This window comes from Balaenoptera musculus, chromosome 4 (genome assembly GCF_009873245.2).
Source record: "Balaenoptera musculus isolate JJ_BM4_2016_0621 chromosome 4, mBalMus1.pri.v3, whole genome shotgun sequence".
In the NCBI taxonomy this organism is placed as follows: Eukaryota; Metazoa; Chordata; class Mammalia; order Artiodactyla; family Balaenopteridae; genus Balaenoptera; species Balaenoptera musculus.
Genome location: NC_045788.1, coordinates 56,107,594 through 56,130,649, shown reverse-complemented (window position 1 = coordinate 56,130,649; position 23,056 = coordinate 56,107,594). Strand labels below are relative to the sequence as shown.

Below are 23,056 nucleotides of genomic sequence, written 5' to 3'. Positions count from 1 at the left end.
ACATCCTCTCTATGAAAAAAGGTTAAGCAATTCCTGAAATGAAATATTAACAAAAGATTTGGATGATATTGTATAGAAAGACAAGGTCATTTATCCTTGGAAAAGGCAAAAATATAGCTGTAGGAGGAGAATTATTTGGAACTCACTGTGTTCATCCATTCTTCTCCTGAATTTATTGAGCAGCTTTATGATTATTACCTTGAACACTTTTTGGGTAAATTGCTTATCTCCGTTTTGCTTAGGTATTCTTTTGGAGTTTTCTCTTGTTTCTTTTTTGGAACATATTCTTCTGTCCCACATTTTGCCTAATTCTCTGTTTTTATTTCCTTGTATTAGGTAGGTTGGTTACATTTCCCAATCTTGAAGAAGTGGCCTTATGTAGGAGATGTCCTATGGGACCCAGCAGCACACTTCCCTCTGGTCACCAGAGGTATATGCTCTAGAGAGTGCCTGTTATGTTGGCTGTGAGGTCAGGGATGACTACTGTGGGCCCAGTGATAGGCAGGGCTGGCCCTAGGCCCAGTTGGCTGCCAGGCCCTGCCTTGTGTGGAGGCTGCTGACCCACTAGTAAATAGGGCCAGGTCCTAGAGTGGCTGGCAGTAGTGCCTGGGGTGTCCTGGGGTTGGCCTACTGGGGGATGTGGCCAGGTCCTGGAATAGCTGACTATGGAACCCGGGGGGTTCCAGGACTGGTGTTGGCTTACTGGTGGATGGGTAAGCCCCTGGCACTAATAGGCTAGACAGAGGACTCCAAAATGGTGATCGCCATCACCAATGTCCTTGTGGTAGAACAAGCTCCCCAGAATGGCTGCTGCCAGTACGTATGTGCCTAGAGGGAATCCAAATTGCTTCCTGTCTCTCCAGGAGGCTCTCCAAGATTAGCAAATGAGTCTAACCAAGGCTCTTTTCAAATTACTGCCTCTTTGCTGGGTCTTGGAGCGTGTGTGATTTTGTGAGCAACCTTTAAGAGTCTCTGTTTCCTACAGTCCTCTGGCTCTCCCATATGCCAGCCCTGCTGGCCTTCAAAGCCAGTTATTCTCTGAGCTCATCTTCCCGGTGCAGGACCCCCATGCTGGGGAAACTGATATGAGACTGTAAACTCTCTCTGCTTGGGGAGAATCTCTGCAATTGTGATTGTCTTCCTGTTTGTGGGTCACTTATTCAGGGGTATGGATCTGTGTCTCTGTTCCTCCTACCTGTCTTCTTGTGGTTCCCTTTTATTTTTTTTAATTTATTTTATTTATTTATTTTTGGCTGCGTTGGGCCTCCGTTGCTGCGCGCGGGCTTTCTCTAGTTGAGTTGCGGTGAGCGGGGGCTACTATTCATTGCAGTGCACGGGCTTCTGATTGCGGTGGCTTCTCTTGTTGCGGAGCACGGGCTCTAGGCACGCAGGCTTCAGTAGTTGTGGCGCACGGGCTTAGTTGCTCCGCAGCATGTGAGATCTTCCTGGACCAGGGCTCGAACCCGTGTCGCCTGCCTTTGCAGGCGGATTCTCAACCACTTTGCCACCAGGGAAGCCCAGTTCCTTTTTTATATCCTTAGTTGTGGAAAATCTTTTCTGCTAGTCTTCGGGTTGATCTCATAGACAGTTGCTCTGTAAATAGTTGTAATTTTGCTGTGCCCATGGGAGGAGGTGAGCTCAGGGTCTTCCTACTCTGCCATCTTGGCCACACCCCAACTGCCCATTTTTCAGTTGAAAATTTTACAGTATCCTTGCTAAGAGATGAAGCAATATGACACTGACAGAAATCTCATTGTTTCTTTAGAAACCCATTTGATCTTGATACAATCCTGATCAAGAAAATCAAATAAAGAAATTTCTTTTTCTGAAATGGAATCTGCCTTCCCTTGCTTCTGTCTGTTATTCTCTGTTCAACTCTGAAAGACCCTACGAACTAGATCATCTTCCTTTGCCACATTTCAAACTTCAGAGACCTGGTGATTAGTAAAATGTCTGCCTTCTCTAGACTAATTATTACTATTCCTTTTCTTGTTCTTCATATAACATGATTTCAAGTCACCTTAGCGTCCAGGATGTGCTCTCTTAAAACAATTTTAGTTTCTTTATATGCCTCTCAAATATGTGGACCCACAGCATTTTGAAATTCAACAATGTTTACTAGACAGTTCTCTTCAAATGGTGTCAAAGTAATGGATTATAATGTAGTAGGAGGATTCCTCAGTAGTCCAGATAGGATAATTTTTAAACTATTTCTCCTTTAATGTCTATCTTCCTCTGTTTGACTGTTAGCTCTTTGAAGTAAGGGAATAGGTTTATCTTGGTCATCACTTTATCCTCCATGCCTAGCATAGTGCCTTTCTGATGCACAGTTAGTGTTCTGTAAGTATCCAATGATTGAACGGATGGATGGATGGATGTTAAGGTCTGTGGCATCATTTTTATTTTAATTCAATAATAAATCACTTACCCATAGTTTCAGTAGGGCTCCAAAATAAACTGGTTCATGATAGTAAATCTCATAACTATTTCCTCTAAGAGCTATAAAATCTTTCTAGCATGACTTTTTTAAAGGAGAAATATTACATATCAAGAGGATATATCATAGTGGATAAGGTGATTCTGTGATTCTGACCTGTGGAGTGTCCAAGTTATTGATGCCTATTTTTTTCTTATGAATTCTTTTACTGATCTCTCACTTTGGAAAGAGGTAGAGGTTAGGTGATTACTTAGTTGATCTGAAACAGCCTTGATACCATGCTCTTAACATTTTAATCAATACACATATGGGTGCCCCTCCTTCTAAGGGTTCTTACTCCTTAGACCTGGAATGAGGAGAGGATATGCATTTTTTAAAAGTTTTACAGATGGTTCAGATGCATACTTCTGATTGAGAATCATCAAATTAGAAGTAGCTTAGAGAATGAAGTTAAGTGGGATGGAATAATTGTCTACAAATGCAAAAATGACAAAATTTTTACTCACTGAATCCTCTGGGAAACCAGCTAATTAATTCCCACCTGGGGTCTTTTACTATTTCCAAAATTAACAGCTAACCAGTTGTGGTTGAGGGAAATGTCTTTTAGGTAACAATATCAGCAGAGAGGCATAGAATCATTGTGCTTCTTTTCCTCTATATTCTATAACCAGAAGCTGAGGATGGATTTTATTATCTCCTTTTCACTCCTTTCAACACTCATCTTGTACTAGGGAGCCCAGACTGGGACTTGAATGGGACTAGACCTTAGATTGTAAATTATTCATAATTTAGAAAAATTATTAAATTTAGTGACTCTTTATTGAACTCTTTATTCAGTAACTCTCCTCCTCCCTGCCCCCATCTCTCTCTCTCTCTCCCTCTCCCACATACGTACCCCTGTCCTTTCCTCTTCACCCTCTCCTCTCCTCTCTCTAATTATTGCCTTAGCATCAGTTTGCAAACAGGTTTCTTACCCATTCAGAAGTGACACTCTTCTGTCCCAATCTTGGCCATTGTGTTTGAATGTTAAGATAATTTTCTGCTTTGAAAAGTTTGCAAGATTTCTATTTATTACAAATTAAGTAAAGTTAGTCATCCATGTCTATAGCTTCTTCACTCTTCTCTTTCTGTTCACTCTACTTTACTCTCTGAATTTGGTAGCTCATGGCCAAATGGGAGATTTTTCAAGTTGTGTTTGTGATTATCTGACCTTGAAAATGAGGAAAGGTGAAGCAAATGGTCTCAAAGTATTGAGAATTTCCCCCCAAATAGTCTTAAATTTTTCTCCCCTTGGAAAAAGGAAGGCAGAGGTCATATAAAGTTTAGTTTAAGAACTGAGTATGTTTTGGCTTAAAAATACCATAGTTCAAACATAATTTTACCCTAGTATCTGAGACCTGGCTGCCAAGGTTTTGTTTGCTTGAATATTGCCAAATGTTGTCTTCCTAAGTAAGGTAAATCAGTTGAGGTCATAGTGATGTAACAACAAGGAAGAAAGGGACCACTAGGAACAGGTCTGCTTCTCACACTGAGGAACAGTCCATGAGTGGAATGGACCCGTCACATTTTGTGTCTTTGGAGGAGGCTCTGCGACCCCACTATAGGCTTTCATTTCTCCTAAAAGAATAAGACATACCTGAAAATAAAGTCTCGGTGAAGTCAACCATTGTTACTATTTTCCATGACATCTCATGGAAAAACCAGAACGAACTTTTTGGCCAACCCAACAGTTGTCCAAAACATCTTTCATGTTTTCTCGCTCATCAGACCCCTCTATCCTAAGGAAGAAGGTATGCCTGGCTACCCAATTTGGGACCAGGCGGTGAGAATAGGGAGGTAGGCATCTGGTTACTTTATCTTTTCCATGTTTGTCTGCAGCAGACAAATAAATATGCCCTTTCCCACCTCTCCTTTTCCTTATTTTAGTATTCATATAAAGGATTTTTTATAATCCAATACAGTATTTAATTCCTCAAGCTGTAAAACTAGCCTCCTGCTCTTATCTTTAAGAAAGATACCAATAGCAGTTTTTCCCATCTCACTATGGATTTAAGTCACAACCGGTAACTCTCTCAGGCATATTTACAATTAAGTTTCTTTTAAAAAATAAACCTTAGTCTTTTACTGAACAAATTTCCGACATGGTGGACTGAGGTTGGCTAGTGTGACTGTAGGGTACCTTTTGGAACCTATGGTTACAATGGGGCTCCTACATTCATATCAAGACATAGAAGTGCTACCAAGCCCTGAGGATGGCACAAAGAGCGGACTCCACATTAAAATCCTCGTCACTCTTGAGTTTTCCCATCTAACATTCCGGATACACATAAAAGGACCTTTTAGTAGCTTGTTAATGAATTTGATCTTCTACTACCATTTCAGTTTCCCCATTGACATTCATCCTGACAATCCTATCTCATTACTTCTAAATGATTGACAGAGAACTTTCAGATCAGCGAACTCATAGCACATAGTGATTTCAGGTTTGGGCCTTGGAGTCAGAGGAACTCAGGCTTGAATCCCAACCCCTACACTGATTAGAATGATCTAGGACAAATTAGTTAACCTCTCTGATTCTCAGATTCCTTATCTATGAAAAGGAGATAATGATGTTCAACCTCTAAGGGAAGAGACAGAATACCCATTAAGTGCCTGCCATAGAGTAAGCAGCAAGTAAATGATGGCTAATATTTTGATGTTCACCTTACTAACCTGATAGTCTGCTTTTTCCCTCTCTTCTCATCAGTTAAGCCAAGGCATAAAAAGCCATAGTAATGATAACTATAACAGTTATTGATATTAATCATTATTTCACTTCACATTTACTAAAGTGGTAAATTTATTGGCATCATCTGGCACATAATAAGTATTCTTACTCCTATGATTCAGAGCTAAACTGAAAATTAAAGCTGAATCTACTAAATATAGTTCACACTCACCTCCACCTCCCCACTCCAGAGAAATCCCCTACTGTTTCTGAATTCCAAACTTTTCTTTCTCTTTTCTTGATTAAACTTCATTTTTTTTTCTCCACCATGAGTGTCATAAAAAATCCAACTCTGTGACGTAATAGTGGAAAAGGTAACTTCGGGGAGTGATTTAGACTGGAAACACATTTTGTTTATAGTGCTCACTTTATCCCAGTGCATTCTGGATGGAATGAGGGCTGCCTCAGGCCACTGGCTTCTCAGGTATTCATTAATCCTGAAGAAAGCTTCAGGTTGAGGTCATTACTGCTTAATTACAGTCTGTGATTACTGCCACATTCTTCAGTGGCCTTATTCTGTGCACTGGACTGTTTGTTCACCAGAGAATCCATGCAGCTGGAAATTTTGGCTGACTAGAAAGTATAAATAGGGATTTTTTTTGGCTTGAACTGAAGATGGTTCTTGCTGAAATGTCAACACATTTTTCTCCCATCTGGATATGGTTAATCACGGTGCTTGCTTTTATATACTTTTTCCATATAAGCTGTGCTTTTGAGGTATGCCTGAACTTATCAAAATGCTGCTTTAAATAAGTGGAGCTCCGAACAGAAGTGATCCTCTATCATTATTTACTCTTTGTGGGCATAACAGGGGAGGTTTTCTTAGGAACACTTCAGCATATTAGAACCCTATTCTAGGGACTATCTAAGACTATGTAGCAACTGGAAGGAATTTTAATTCCGTGATTACTCTAAGAGTAATATTGTTCTAAAATCATAGGGAAGGAGGCCTGACCTAGTTGCAGAGAGTACTCGGCTAGGAATTGAAAAATCTGGCTAGATTCTATGCTTAATTGCAGCCGATTCCTGGGCAAAATAGTTTTACTTACTTATTCACACATTATTAATGCCATAAATAATTATTGAGTGCTTTCTATGGGCCACACACTGGGAAAGGTATTGTGGTTGCTGTAGGCTGGGGGGCCTGAGATAGTATTTTCTCTTTTATCCTTATATCTGCAACACCTTCCTAGTGAATGGCAATATGTAAATAAATGAGTGTAGCTGGGCTCCAATAAGGCTGAATGTATGGACAATGAAATTTGAATTTTGTATAATTTTTTGGCATGTTGTGAAATATCACTTTTCTTAAAAAGTGAAAACTATTCTTAGCTCATGGACTATACAAGCAGACAGTAGTCTGGATTTGGCCTATGGGATGTAGTTTACCAACCCCTGATATATACCACAAACAAAATAGATAACAGTATGATCACTGTTGGTAGCAGTTTTTCTGGGTTCTATGGGAGCACATGGAACTTTTGGGTGTCTGTCTGGGTCTTTCCCAAGGAAATGAGGACTTCTATGTTGGGACCAGAAGGATGAGATAAGATGAGTTGATTGAGGCCAAAGATAAGTATGTGCAAAGGCCCAGAGGCAAGAGAGTAAGTATAGTAAATGCACAATTGAAATACAGAATATAAGATGGGAAATAGAGATAAATGTGGAGTCTGCTTAGGTAAGCAGGGGTCATATTATGAGTAGTTTTATATGCTATATAAAGAGTTTTGGAGCAACAGGAAGCCTTTAGAAGGTTTTTAGTAAGAAGTACAAGATTAAATTTGTGGTTTAAAATATCTCTATGGATGCACAAGGAGGATGGAGTAGAAATGACTGTGTGTCAATATGACTTTATTTATAAAAATAAGTGGCAGGTCAGATTTAGTCTGTGGGCCTTATTTTGCTGAACTCTGCTGCAGAGTTAGACAACCTGATTGAAATCTTGTTCCTTAACTAACTGGTTTTTTTGGAAATTATTATAATTATTTACTATCAAGTTCTGTTGAACTCTTCTTCTCCTTCCAGGAGAAGTCCATCAGAAGTCTATAAATATACATGAAGCGTAGAAAGAAAGCAGTAAGTCTGGGAGAAACTTCAGACAACACCTATTTTATTTTACTGCATTGAATGCTGTTACCACTGTCCTTCTATAGGGTAATTTGCTCCATCCCTAGTTCTAATGTCCCCCTTCCCTCATATCTGGATCCTGATTTCCAGCTCCATGACAATGGCCATGTTTAAGTTATAAGATGACTAGCTAACTAACTTAAAATCCAGCCTTAGTCTTCCAATTTCAGGACTTCAAATTCAAGTAGAGAATGGCAAGGCCTATCTGCTAGATTATTTAATTTTAAAAGCTTTTTTTTCTTCTAATTTTGATGAAAGAAAGAACCTCAAGTGATGAAATCCCAGAGACTACCAAGAATACAAATGTATATAGGAAGTAAAGTGACAAAAATGATAGGCCTGAATAAAAGCACTGATAAAAATGAATATGAAAAAACTCTGTAGAAGTAAAGACCTTCCTTTCTTCAAAACATTCAGCACAAATATTCAAAGTTGAAAGGTTTGGCTATAGGAACAGAAATTAAAAATTTGAAAAGTGTGTAGTGGAAAGACCCGTGGACTGGGGTCAATAAGATTGGGGTTGTAGACATATCTGTAATCAATTAGTAGCTGTTTGACTTTGAATGGGTGTTATTATGCCCTGTGAAAGGAGAAAAAAGGTGATATCACTATCTTCCTTTCACGTTTGCTCCCTGCCTTTGCCACCAGAGGAGATGTGGACTTCAGTAAGGCAAATTTTCAGCAAGGGTGGATACTTACAGTATTATATTATGACAATGATAAAAACCATGATTGCTATAAATTAACCAATCAAAAATTTTATACTAAATTAAGTGGATTAAAATACTCATATTGTATAGATGAAAATTCTTTCAACATTGATCTGTAGATTTTAATCCCAATGAAAATCCTAACAGGTGGTTCTTCAACTTAGGATGCTGAAAGCTGCAAAAGAATTTTGCTCCCATCCTAATGATGAGAAAAAGCAGATGATCTACAAAGTTATAACTTATCCCAAAGCTATCAGAGTGCTGAGGTCAAAAGACAACCAAGAAAACTGAATTCTGAAAAGTGACAGATCCCTTGGCAGGAGGAAAGCAGACACAAATCTTTTCAACTTTGGCAGAGCGTGGGAAGAATACTTGCTGTCATAGAAGTATGTAAGAAAAAAACCAGTCAGTACTGTAAATACTTCTTAAAGGCCAAGAGTAGGTGAAGATTTCAGTTTAAAAAAACTGAAAGCCCCACAGAGAAGGAAAATTTGTCTTCACTCACAAACTTTTCTCCACTGATCCATCAATACAATAAATGCTCAGAGAGAGACTGGGTGTAGGGCAGGAGATTGGAGAACCCCTCTCTACCTCCTAACTCAGATATGCAGGAGGTGATTTGATAACACGGGAGACAAAACACAGCAAAAAACACAGCTTACTTCACCAGATCCTTCTCTCATATGAAACAAAATTCTTAGCCACTAAGGGAAGATACAAAACAGTTGCCATCAAGTATGCTGTTGGAGGGGGAGAAAAACCTCTTGGTCCTAAAATTCTGCACCAGTACAATGCAAGATCTGCTACCACTTGTGAAGGGCCAGAAAATGATCTCCTGCCTAAAATCTGACACAGATTTTTTAAAAAATCTGGCTTCTATGGGAGGGAGAAGAGGAAGAAACGCTGAAAATGCTTCACCCACAAGGCCCATGTGAACAAGCCTTGCCTGAGCCTGAGATTGGACAAGGAGAACTAAGCACCCTTTTCACCCCCACCATAAACCTAGCACCAAGTAACAAGCAGGAGCAACCCACCAGTGGACAAGAGTGTAGACTCTTTCTGTGATTCAGACATTCAGGGATTTCTGAAAGTGTAGGGTAGAATAAGAACACTAGAAGCCTTCTGCTTTGTGTGGGCCCAGGAGCCCTGGTTCTACATTAAGAAGGTAGTGGCAACCCAACACTGAAGGTATTTGAATTCCATAATGCCCTGAGGATAATGACAATAACAACAAAACCAAACCCAATTCAGTTATTGACTAGATTGAATCAAACCCTACCTCCACTAATAGCCTGAGAGAAGTGTCATGCCCATCTCTGGGAATAAAAGCTATTTGCCTCAAAGAGCAGACTCTACTATTCTTTGATATGTGATGTTCAATAGTCAATCAAAAGTTGCATAATACACATAAAGTAGAAAAAAAAAAAGACTCCTTGTAAGAAGAAAAAATAATCTACAGAACCAGACACAGAGATGATATACATCTTAGATGAATTAGACAGTAGTTTAAAATTACTCTGATTAATATGTTAAAAAATCTAGTGAAAAAAGTGGACAACATACAGGAACAGATGGGGACTTGCAGCAGAGAGATAAAAATTATTTTAAGAGATAAATTAAAATATTAGAAATTAAGAAAAATAAGATATCAGAAAGGAAGATTTCTTTCAATGGGCTGATTAGCAGACTGGATGCCATTGATGAAGAATGACTAAATGTGGAGGTAGGTCAACAGAAATTATCCAAAATCAAATGCAAAGTGAATAAAAGAGTTAGAAATGCAAACATAATATTCAAGAGCTGTGGGTCAACAGCAAATGGTCTAAAAATATAAATAATTGAATCCCCAGAAGGACAAAAGAAATAGAAGTAGACAGAATAAATATTTGAATAGATAATGGCTGGGAATTTATGAAATTAATTAACAATAATGAACAACAGATATATGAAGCTCAGAAAACCCCACACAGAATATAATATAAACATATTTGTATATATCACAGGCAAACTGCTGAAAACCAAAACTAAGGAGAGATTCTTGAAGGCAGCTTAATAAAGGTGAAACAGTAAAGTGGAACAAAATCTGAATTATAGCAAACTTTTCATCAGGAACCATTCAAGAAAAAAGATAACGGAGTGTTTGAAGTAGAAACATAGCAACCTAAAATTCTGTACCTAGTGAAAATATATTTCAAAACTGAAGGCAAAATAAATATTTTTTCCCAAATGAATACAGAAAGAATTTATTACCGGCAGAAGTCACAATCTACCAAAGCTAATTCAAAAATTCAATAACATGCTTGCTTCGGCAGCACATATACTAAAATTGGAATGATACAGAGAAGATTAGCCCCTGTGCAAGGATGACATGCAAATTCCTGAAGTATTCCATAATTTTGAAAAAAATTGTTTTCCTTTTTTTTTCTTTTATTGTATATCTATGAGAAGATAAATGTTAGCTGAATCCATTGCGGTAATCATTTCACAATTTATATAAATCAAACCATCATTCTGTATACCTTAAACTTTTACAGTGATATATGTCAATTATTTCTCAGTAAAATTGGAAAAACAATAATTAGATAACTTAAATAGTCCACTATCTATTAAAGATAACCTATGCACAAAGAACATTCCAAGTGAGATGTCTTCACTTACTAATTCTATCAAATGTTTGTACCATGCTACAAAAACTCCTCCAGATGTTTGAAGGAGAAATACTTCCTAGGTTATGAGGCCAGTGTTACTCAAAGACATTACAAGAAAAGAAAACTATAAGTCAATATTCCTTGTAAACATAGATGCAAAAAACCTTAAAAATAAACATCATATTCCGTGAGCAGAAAATGTGATCCTCAAAGGATATCATGGTGGCTGGAGCAATTTCCCAAACTCAATCAGCTGAAAACTCCCAAGATCCAAGAGGAGTTTAGACTTCAACTTCAAATTCTGTTTGCTAATTTTGTCTCTAATCTTATCTCCCCAAACAGACTGTAAATACTTTGTAAATACAAAGTATTTTTGTAAAATGAAGGTGGGGATCATATATCTTCGACTTAAGTTTTTACCACTAACATAGCAATTAGGCATTTAAGTAATATTTGTTCAGTAGTTTGATAGTCACAAATGTAGGAATCAATTGCATCTAACAGAAGAATTTAATACACACTGGGGTGTTGATACTGATCTCAGTCTAAGACAGTTATCTTAATCTAGCTAATGGCAGCTCCTCTTTCTATATGCATATAGATTTTGATGCAAACTTTTAATTTAATATATCTTCAAATAGTGTAGAATAAAAGTGCGTATCAGAATAAATTTTATCAAGTGAACAAACCCATGTGGCCAGCACCCAGATTAAAAACAAAACACTGTCCAGATCCCAGAAGCCCTCTTTTGTCCCCTTATAGTTGTTAAGCCTCTAAAAGTAACCACTCTCCTGACTTCTGACACCATAGGCTAAGTTTGTCTGTTTTGGATACTTTTATCAGTAAAATCATAACATTTGCACTCTTTTGGGTCTAGTTTTTTTTTTACTGTCCATTAGATTTATCCATGTTGCTGTATACAGTTATAATTTGTTCATCCTCACTGCTAAATAGTATTTATTGTATACATATACAACTATTTATCTAGTCTACTATTAGATTGTTGGGTAGCTTCCAATTTGGGGATATTATGACAGTACCATTGTAAACATTCCTGTATATGTCTCTTCGGGCATACACTTATACATTTCTATAGAGTTTCTACCAAGGAATGGAATACCTGGATCAAGAATGTGTATATGCTTAGCTTTAGTCTACCAAGGAATGGAGTACCTGGATCAAGGATGTGTATATGCTTAGCTTTAGTAGATACTGTCAAACATTTTTCCAGTGTATAGTTCCACCAGCAATGTGTGAGAGTTCCAGTTGCTCTACAACTTCACCAACATTTGGAATTGTTATCTATTTGTTTTATTTTTAGCTTTTTTGGTAGATGTGTAGTGGTAATGACTTTGTGATTTAAATTCTCACTTTCCTGATGATTAATGAAGTTAAGCACCTTTCCTTATGATGATTATCCAAATGGATTTGTCCTTTTGTGAAGTGCTTATTCATCTCTTTTGCCCATTTGTTTCTGAGTGGATTATATCATGGGTTCTTTATTTTTTTCATTACAGTGCTTTAGATCATTTGATTACAGTTATTTGCTTTATTGCCCATTTATTGGTTGGGTTGTTTGTCTTTTTGTTATTGAGCTGTATGTGGTTTGTATATTTTGGAAATTAATCCCATGTCAGTCGTATCATTTGCAAATATATTCTCCCATTCTATAGGTTGTCTTTATTGACTTCTTAGGAAGTCCTAGACGGGCTCCCTTCTATTTAGTTTTCAGTATTTAAAAATTTATTCAAAAACTTAATTCATTTTAAAACAAAAACAGCAGTTTAGACAAATCCAAGAGTGATTTTTAAATGAATGAATCATAAAATAGACAATTTATGGCTAATATCATCATGGTGAGAGAAAATGCACATGTATTTTTACATTACAAAGGAAATGTATTAACAGATAGAAAAATTTCTCCCCCCCCACCCCCGCCAGCGATGGCTTAATGTAATAAAAGTTTGTTTATTTATTTATTTATTTATTTATTTATTTATTTATTTCATGGAAAGGCATTTTATTTTAAATATAACAGTGTGTACATGTCCAAACTCCCAATCTATCCCTCCCCTCCCACTCTGCCCCCCCTGCCCCCCGGTAACCATAAATTTGTTCTCTAAGTCTCTGAGTCTGTTTCTGTTTTGTAAATAAGTTCATTTGTATCATTTTTTTCAGATTCCGCATATACGGATATCATGATATTTGCTTTCTCTGTCTGACTTACTTCACTTAGTATGATAATGATACTTAATTCTTTGAATATTTTAGCTATAAACCTTTGTTGGATATATTGTTGCAAATATTTTCTCTCACTTTGTGGGTTGGCTTTTCACTTATTTAATGGTATGTTTTTATGAGACTGCCAAAGCTTTACCTAGTCTTTCAGAAACTTTCTGTTTAAGGTTTAGTTTTCTGCCTGCTACTGCTCCAGAAATTGGTAACTGCTGTGAGAGGAAAACCAGCAGTATGCCTGAGGCTCCCCCCACGTATCTCCACCAAAGGCTTAGTATTTTTTTCTTTCTCTGTCCTCCAGTAGCATCCTTTTTTCGGGTACGAAATGGATTCTCCTCCTTGTGCCCATTCACAGAATTGGCAAATGCCTCTAGGGTAAAAGTGACTGCAGAAGTCCATTTACTTCTGCTACGTTCTCCCCTCTCTGGAGTACGGTTCTTCCAATTCTCTTTTCTGTTGCTGCAGTCTGCTGACTTCAAACAGATGATTACCATCTTTTATTTTGGTTTTTCTTCTTGTTCTCAGTGGCAGCATTGGTGTGCTAAAATCCATTTCTTCCATTTTTAAGTAATAATCTACCACAGTCTATTTTGGATTGATATATACTGCTATGTATCAGCTATCAATCAATCAAGAAATGCTAGCTAGAAAGTTTTATGTAAAATGGACTTGCAAGTATTACTGCCCTTGGTGCTGACACATTTTTGGGTAACTGGGCATCAGCAGACATTTTTGGGTATCTCGGAAGATCTCTAGATAATTAAAGTAGACCTCAGTTTCATCTGATTTTGGGAATTGAACCCTGATTAGAAGTACTGGAAAACTAGAGTGGAGCTGATTGTCCTAATAGCGTGGGAGAAGTGAAATAGAAACAGATTTAAGGGTGCTTAAACACATTAGTAATGATTTTCTCATGCATGACTAGCTTTGTTGTCAATTCAAGTAATGTAACTAAATCATGGCTTTGGACTTTCTCAGAAAGCCATGAAAAGAAACTGAAAAATTATTGGCAAATCACTCTTAAAAAATTGTGATTCATGCTGAAATGAATTCTTGACCTAGATTACCAGCCTGATTCTTGTTTTTTGTGCCAATGGTAGAACTTGAACATATGATGTCATAGTTGTTGCTGGGTAGGGCAGACTTATCTTGGCAAATTCCATGGCTGATGCCTACATATAACAACAGGAACTATCCTAGTCCTTTTACCTACATGGTCACACTTACTGGTATTTTAGTTTCTTAATTAGGCTTCAGCAGTGTTTGTTTACACAATTACTTTTTTATCTAAACAACTGCTTCAACACAAAGCAGAAACATAAAACATAAAAATATTTTAATAATATTTAGAGCCTCTCAGGGGATATTTTGGACTTTAGTCTTAGAGCTGAGAGATTTCCTAAAGATGATCTGAAATAATATTTATTTGTTCACATTTTTTTAAAGAAAATTTATATCCAAGCAACATTCAGTAAGGTCTGATACAAATAATGTGATATAATGATAGTTAGATATCTAAGTCAGGGATGTTTGCTCTGATTCTAATTTAAAAATGACATTTTTTGACTTTTTCTGATTATAAAGATAATACTTTTCTGTACAAAATTAAAGAAATTATTCTTTACCAGTTCACTCAGAAAAGTATCAGTTTGTATAAAACTCTATCTTTTTTTATAGGACATATATATATGTTTGTATACATTTATGTACACATGTTTAAAATGGACTGCATACAATCTTTTATAATCTGATTTTCATTTAGCTATTTATCGAGAACTTTTTTTCTCATTACATTTTCTATAAAACGTAAATTTAACAATTGCCTAGTGTAGCAAAATATGTATATACTAACATACCACTGATGGCCATATAAGTTGTTTGAAACTTTTCTCCATGTTCTATGGACATTCTTATACATAAATCTTTTTGTACACATCTGATCATTTTACCAGAATAACTTCTTATAAAAAGAAATACAAGACAAAAAATTCACAACTTTAAGGCTTTTGAATGACATACCAAGTTACCCTTCAGAAGGGTAGTAAGAATATGAAAGCATCGATTTTACTGAGCATTTGCTAGTACTGAGAATTGTGCATTTATCTTTCTCAACTTTACAAATGGAAAAAAAAAGACACTTCATTGTTCATGTAGCATTACTTACCATTTTGTATTACTGGCAAGTTAGATATAGGTTAAAAATGTTTATTGGCCATTTGTATAAGCTTTTCTTTAGTGAATTGTCACGTTATGTACTTTGCTTACAGTTATATTGGATGGTTTTTATTTTTCTTACTGTCGGTGGGACCTCTTTCAATATAAAGGTTGTTAGCCATTTGTCTGTCATATATGTTCCAAAATATTTCTTTTTGTAATTTGCCTATTAATTTTTCTCATGTAATGAAATTTTTACTCTACACACAGTCAAACTTATAGAAATAGAAATCATAGAAATCTATCGCTTTTCTTTATAGTTTCTTCTTTTGATTCTGCTATAGTTTATTTGGTATGGTTGATTTTGATATAGTTTCATCTTTTGCTTAAAAAGGGCTTATTAACTCCAAGATCAAATAGATGCTTACCTACAGCTTCTTTTACTTCTTTTATGGTTTCATTTTTTTCTTTTATATTTAACTCTTTAATCCATTTGGAATATATATGGGACGTGATAGTTATATAATTTAACTTTTTCTGAATATCCAAATAATTACATAGCTTTTATCATATACCAATTTTTAAAATGTATACTAGGTCTTTTTAATATTCTTTCTGTTGTGGTCTGTTTTGCACTAGTATTGCACTGTTTTACTTACTGTTTCAGAATTTATTTCGACATTTAGATAGCTGGGTAGGCCAATTCTCTCTTTATCATTATTCTCTTTTCAAAATGTCTTGTATGTTTTTACCTGTTTGTTCTTCCGTATTAATCAAAAGATAATTTTTTATGGTACAGAAATAATCCCATACAGCTTTTCAAAAGTATGAGTAAGATTTTGGTGAACTCTCCTATATGGAAAGACCTTAAGGAAATGTTGATAGATTAAAAAAAAGAAAGACAAAACACCAGGTATATTGTTAAAACATTAATAATAATTACATTTGCTTGAATATGCAAAGGATTCCTCTGGTAGGACTCATAGGAAACAGTTCTTAGTTTCAGAGTTGGAAGACAAGGGTGGGTGGGACATTTACTTTTCACTAAATATTCTTTTGTATTTTTGAATTTTGTAACATGTGCTTATATTATTACCTGCAGAGTAAAACAAGAAATTAAAAAATTTCAGTGGTCAAATAACAGCCCTTAAGGTAAGTTTTAACTTATCCCCAGATTCACACATTGAGAAAATGAAAGTTTCGGGGATAAAACACCTGCCCCAAATCACATGGCTAGAAACGGTGCAGCCAGGACTCCCTCAGCTACACCAGAGCGCTCCTCCTCAAGGAGCGGGGAACAGAGACCCACACACAAACAGTCAAGGAAGCACGTTTTTAACATGTTTTATTAATTTTTAATAAAATTAATAGATTTTATTTATTTGTTTGTTTGTTTTATTTTTTATTGAGGTAACTGGTTTATAACATTATACAAGCTTCATGTGTACAACATTATGTTTCTACTTCTGTATTCGCTACAGCATGCTCACCAGCAAAAATTTAGTTTCCATCAGTTACCATACAGTTGACTCCCTTTATCTATTTCATCCTCCTCCCTGTCCTTTCCCCTCTGGTAACCACTACTATGTTCTTTGTATCTATGTGTTTGTTTTTGTTTGGTTTGGTCTGTTCATTTATTTTGTTTTATTTTGTTTATTTGTTTGTTTTCTTTTTTTTTAATAAATTTATTTATTTATTTATTTTTGCTGTGTTGGGTCTTCGTTTCTGTGTGAGGGCTTTCTCTAGTTGCGGCGAGCAGGGGCCTCTCTTCATCGCGGTGCGCAGGCCTCTCGCTATCGCGGGCCTCTCTTGTTGCGGAGCACAGGCTCCACATGCGCAGGCTCAGTAGTTGTGGCTCACGGGCCCAGTTGATTCGTGGCATGTGGGATCTTCCCAGACCAGGGCTCGAACCCGTGTCCCCTGCATTAGCAGGCAGATTCTCAACCACTGCACCACCAGGGAAGCCCTGTTTGTTTGTTTTCTATATTCATATCTGAGTGAAATCATATGGTATTTGTCTTTCTCCATCTGACTTATTTCACTTAGCATAATACCCTCAAGGTCCATCCATGTTTTACTGCTTCCTAGTTTTTGCTCAATCTTGAACACAAGATTTTAATATGAGTATCATTCAGTTTCTGAATGCAGCCTGTATCTTAAAAAATTGAGGATAGGAAGCTAGTTTGGGGAAAAGCAGGAAAATTGTAAATATCCAATGCAAAGAAGGTAAATGGCTGAGAGAATAGAGGGACCCAATACAAACTATATGATATTTGGTATTAAAAAGTATGTACTGTCTTGAGCTATTGCTGTGAGCTGTGTGTAATTGTGGTACGTGGGAATATCACCTTCCTGCCCATATGGGAGACCACTTTTCAGTTTGGCACCAAGTAGGAACAGTATTCCTGCAGAGGGCTTTAATGCTTCCTATCTTAATAGCAGAGGAGAGAGTGGAGTCTCCTACAAAGAACACCAAGAAACCAAGTGTCCCACTCAGATTAGAGGGACAAGGCTAACAATTCACAGACAGCATATGGAAAAAAGCAGTGCTTTTTATAGCAGTAGACTTTATTACTCTGAAATATATCTTTTGGCTTTTGAAGTCAGATAAAACTGGGTTATACTTCAGCCTCAAAACTTACTGTTTGACCTTGGATAAGGGACTTGTTCTTTGATAGCTTTGTGACAAGGCAATTTTGCTGAGCTTTAGTTTTTTCATCTGTCAAATATTTATCATAATACTTTCATCATTCATACATTTATTTGACAAATTACATAGCAGGCACTGTTTCAGTCACTGGTGATAAAGTGGTGAATAGGAAAAAAATGTCCTTGCCTTTATGGAGTTTATGTTTCATTAGAGGAGAACTAAATGAAATAAAAACAATGCAGTGTTTGGTAGGACACTTAGAAGAGTAAACCCTGAATGAATGATATTATATATATTACATTTATTATAAAATCATATATGTATACTATAACATTATAGATTAATTTTATTAATTTAACAAGTACCTAAGCAAAGTTCAAATCTGAGTTTTAAATATTTTGACAACACCCTAGTGGAGCAATAGCCATATGGCACCCAAGGAGTTGGAATGAGACTGAAGAGAGCTCATACCCTTAATCCCACTGGTAAAGGAGCTTCGTTGGTCTTTAACAAAGAGGTATTCATCTCAGAACCAACCTAATATTCTTCGTTAGTCGTGTCCTATGTGTTATAATCTATGCCTGGTTATCACTGTATTGCAAGTTTCAGTTCTTTGCAATGAATTCTTCTCTCATTTTTACAAAGTATTAAGTTAAATATAGATACCTAGATCAGGAGAACACAATTCTGTACATTGAATGGACAGATGAAAGCAGAATTCTCTCTTAATGAGGCTACTTATTTCCCCTATAGTTAGAAAATTCCAGTTTGATGAACTTAAGAAAATGTTCCTCTTAGAAAGAAATTATGAACTTTCTCTGACCTTTATTATTTTTTTAACATTTATTGAGCAAGTATTTCAAATTTCTCAGAAAAGATTAAGGAAAAGATGAGTTAGTAGATGGAATTTATTCTGATTTTTCAAAAGCCTTTTGATTTGATCCCTCAGGAGTTTGTGAGGAGAAATTGATAGCCCAGTGGTGAAGTATGAAGCACAGACCTTTATCACTGAATATTAAAAATTACTTAAAACTATACTGGGAATGCACCGAGTTCTCTCCTTAAATGAGAAAATGGTGTTTTTAAAGACAAAGAAGAGAAGGGTAAATATCCCTAGATTAATTGTAGAATTACGACAGCACCATCAAATAGTCCAAGTATACTTAAGATAATAGTGGAGATAACCAAAATGCAAAGATGATATTTTGCAAGTTCAGAATACCAGGCCACAAATACAAATAATTCTTTTCTTTTTTATCAAAAAGCTTTTGGCCACTCATTTTCATTTAAGAGGTTAGACACATGGTATTACCCATTGCTTGGCAGGCATTTTCTTAATTGGGAAACATGTGTGCCTTTCTTTTAGATTCATCAGGATACCCTGGAGAAAACATTTTACCATCTATGGACATTCACATCTGTTCCTCCTTATCTGCATTAGAAGTTCTGTGTTAACAAACCCAGTTGTATTTATGTGACGCAGTCCCTATTTCTAGCTTGGTTAAGTGTTTGGGCCAAGGGTGGAAAAGGGAAAACTCTCTAGTATAGGAGATAATGGGTTTTTTTTGGTTTGTTTTTTAATAAATTTATTTATTTTATTTATTTATCTTTGGCTGTGTTGGGTCTTCATTGCTGCACACGGGCTTTCTCTAGTTGCAGCGAGCAGGGGCTGCTCTTCGTTGCGGTGCACAGGCTTCTCATTGCGGTGGCTTCTCTTGTTGCGGAGCACGGACTCTAGGCACGCGGGCTTCAGTAGATGTGGCGCGCGGGCTTCAGTAGTTGTGGCGCACGGGCTTAGTTGCTCCGTGGCTTGGGGGATCTTCCCGGATCAGGGCTCGAACCCGTGTCCCCTGCATTGGCAGGCAGATTCTTAACCACTGCGCCACCAGGGAAGCCCGAGATAATGTTTTTAAAGTCTTCACTGCTTCCATTTCAAAGGAAAGATGCATGGCAAGCTCAAAGAACTAGAGTGCCTACTTTATAAAGGACGCATTGGAAATAAGCAGATCTTTTCGAAGACCTCCCTCTCTTACCACCTGAAAATGGATTCCAAACGGCAGCTGAGTGCTCTGGGGTGTGGGGGAAGGGCTCTAGTGAAGCAGGTTTATTGTTGTCCAACAGCCTCTTCCCCTCATCTCCTTCCAATCTCTGGGGAGGAATGCAGGTAGGATGGTCCAGGGCTGGATTAAGGGACGTCTTGGAGGATGGTAATCCAGTACATACACCCTGGTTCCTAACCTCATTGCCTCCCAGGAGAAATGCATGCTAGAGAGCAGATGTTATAGTCCTTCTCTCCTGGTTTGACCACAGAAGAGTTAATCCGGGTAGTTTGCTTTGAAAGAGCTTTATGGAGTACAAGATATGAAAGTAAAAGATTAAAGGTCATATAGGACAAAGAAGGTCTGTCACATCTTTGGCCCCCAGAACTAACATTATTTGCTCAAGTTCAGTGTTTTTGGAATTAATATACTAGTCTTTTATACTCCCAATGGCTGTCAGCCCAATGCTGTAAGACCTGAAGGACCTAGTAACTCAGACTTGCACTACATCTCCCTTTTAAAGGCTCCAAAGCATATTGTCTTATTTCTCCGCCTGCCTACTTCTCTCCCAATTAGGTAGTGCATATTTATTTGCTGTGATGCAACTCTGGGCAACCGAAGAATATAAAATAAGTAGTCTGAAGAGATTGCTTAAAGAGATTGGCCATGATGAGAGCAATATGTAAGGTTTCTGTCTGCCCAGGTAGCCATCTCTGCAGTGCCCCTTCTGTGAGAGGCCCCAGACAATGGAACAGAGCATGGACTTTGAGGTCAGCTTCCCTGAGTTTGAATCTTAACTACACCTCCTAGTGCCTAGGTAGCTTTGGGCAAATATTTTCATCTCTCTGTGTTTCAATATCCTTTTCTGAGAAAAGGAAAGGGTAATAATAATATCTACTTTAAAAAACTGTGATAATTAAATGAGTTAATACAGTAACAGAACTTGGAACAGTGTCTGGTACATAGTAAAGGCTATATGAAAGTTTTCAACTGTTATTAGTAGTTGAGGAGTTCTTTTTTTTTTTTTTCCACACGCACACACTGTGTTTTATTTTTACAAGAGATAAATAGACTGACACCAAGCATTGTAAATGGATGGCCACAACAAAAGCAACAATGATTGCAATTACCAAACACGAAACACACTCATACTATGTCATAATATTGACATTCAGTCCAGTAATCCTCCACTGTAACAGCTCCTTTACTTTGCAGTGAAAATTGATTTGTATATTTTTTGCCTCTGAGTCCTTGTGGGATTTTTTTTTTTAACATCTTTATTGGAGTATAATTGCTTTACAATGGTGTGTTAGTTTCTGCTGTATAACAAAGCGAATCAGTTATACATATACATATATCCCCATATCTCCTCCCTCTTGGCGTCTCCCTCCCACCCTCCCTTTCCCACCCCTCTAGGTGGTCACAAAGCACCGAGCTGATCTCCCTGTGCTATGCGGCTGCTTCCCACTAGCTATCTATTTTACATTTGGTAGTGTATATATGTCCATGCCACTCTCTCACTTTGTCCCAGCTTCCCCTTCCCCCTCCCCATATCCTCAAGTCCATTCTCTAGTAGGTCTGTGTCTTTACTCCCATCTTGCCACTAGGTTCTCCATGTCGTTTGTTTTTTTTTTTAATTCAAACAAAGTCACAAAAATTATAATCATCCTCATCAGTTCACTCAGTCCCATGTAATTATTTTTTTTTTCATCTTGATCTTTTGTTAGCACTTTTATGAATTCATCAGTTTTCCATTAGAGTTCTGAAAATGCTTATTCATTCAGTTCAGCGGTACAGTCAGTTACCAGAAACCTCAAACTTCACTGGTTCTATGAGCCCCTTGAAATTGTACGCAGAACTTAGCGTGGCAGAGAGCTCATACTGCTCGTCAACATCACCTCTGAAATAAAGTTTAGGAACTACTGTGACAGACTATATAGGTCTCCAAATACTAAGTATTAGTTTCTATCATTATTAAAGCTCAGTGAACCATTGCTAATATTGGTTCATATGAATAATAATTAAATCTTCAACTAAAATAATCCTTAAGAATTTATTTACAGGGTGTCTGAAGGCTATTGGTTAGGTGTGGTAAGTTTGTTTTCTATAAATTTCTTTGAATTTTTTATTTTTTATCCACAATTTTAAGCAGGAGCTAACTAGAGAGGTCAATGGGCCAAATTAATTAATCAAAGAGAGCATAAAACATTGAATATCCCCAAACTTGGAGTAGTTTCCCTAGCCTTCGTGCTGCCCTGCATTAATGCAGTGACACACTAGATGTCAGTGTTTCCATGAGAATGAATAAAGGCATTCTGTTGTCATCCTTGAAGCAAAGGATTAATTGATTGCTATAAAAAAGTTAGATGAAATAAAATGTTCTCCTTGCTCTTCAAATGGAGATAAGCTAATAACTTTGGACACAGTTTCACTCCTCTGCATTCACCAAATGTCCAATTACATATCGTCTCTGCCTGGACCTTCAAAACAATATAAAATTGAATGAAGGCAGTGAGAGAAGTCACAGGAGGATTTCCACAGAGCTCCATCCAGTTCAGAAACAGCAATTTAATACGTGTTTCCAAGGTTTCCAAATGCAATGACTTAGTAGGTAATGTTCTTCCTGTATCTTCTCCTATGTTCTTTTTCTTTTAGCTTTATTTGGGACATTTTAAAAAATCTCTCCTTATAAAAACAATGTTTCAGCCATCTTTCTTCAAGTAGGCTTGCTTAATTGGGACAAAGGTGATCCTGTTTGAGTCATAAATCTGCATGAAATAGTCCTGCATTTTCAGATGTTCTGTTTTCACCATTTGTCTGAGCACACATTTTTGATGGTGTGCCTCAGCCATCAGACACAGATAGTCAGGAGAGCAACAAAGAGCTATGTAGAGAGGCAAGAAATCATAATAGATATAGGAAAATTATATAACCAGAAGTATCTAAATGAGCAAGGAGGATAGTGCAAGTGTTAACTCGAGGAAAATACCAGAACAAGGGCTTCCTAGTATCCCTGCTCTTGTGGTTTTATTTAGTACATGTTCTTTTCCCCCATAACAGAGAGCAAAGCAAATGTGACTAGCATTCTGTTGCATGGGCACTGAAACTTCCCCCATGTCAAATATCACCTGGGATATTAAAGTCTACTGCGTATACTAAAGAATCAAACCTAGCAAGTTTGTCAAATACATGCTTGAGTTAAAATAGAGAGATTGATTAGGGTGGAAGTGCTATTCTAATCCAAACAGTAGGAAAAATGTGTTCCAGGGATTCAGCCATCTCAGGCTAT

General features: G+C 36.9%; 1 non-coding gene across 1 annotated transcript; it reads left to right on the top strand.

Moving 5' to 3' along the window:
• Positions 1–10,337: 10,337 nt before the first annotated feature.
• Positions 10,338–10,439, top strand: LOC118895113. The gene has a single exon (XR_005019883.1). It is a non-coding gene; the product is annotated as a U6 spliceosomal RNA (small nuclear RNA).
• The last annotated feature ends 12,617 nt before the right edge of the window (positions 10,440–23,056 follow it).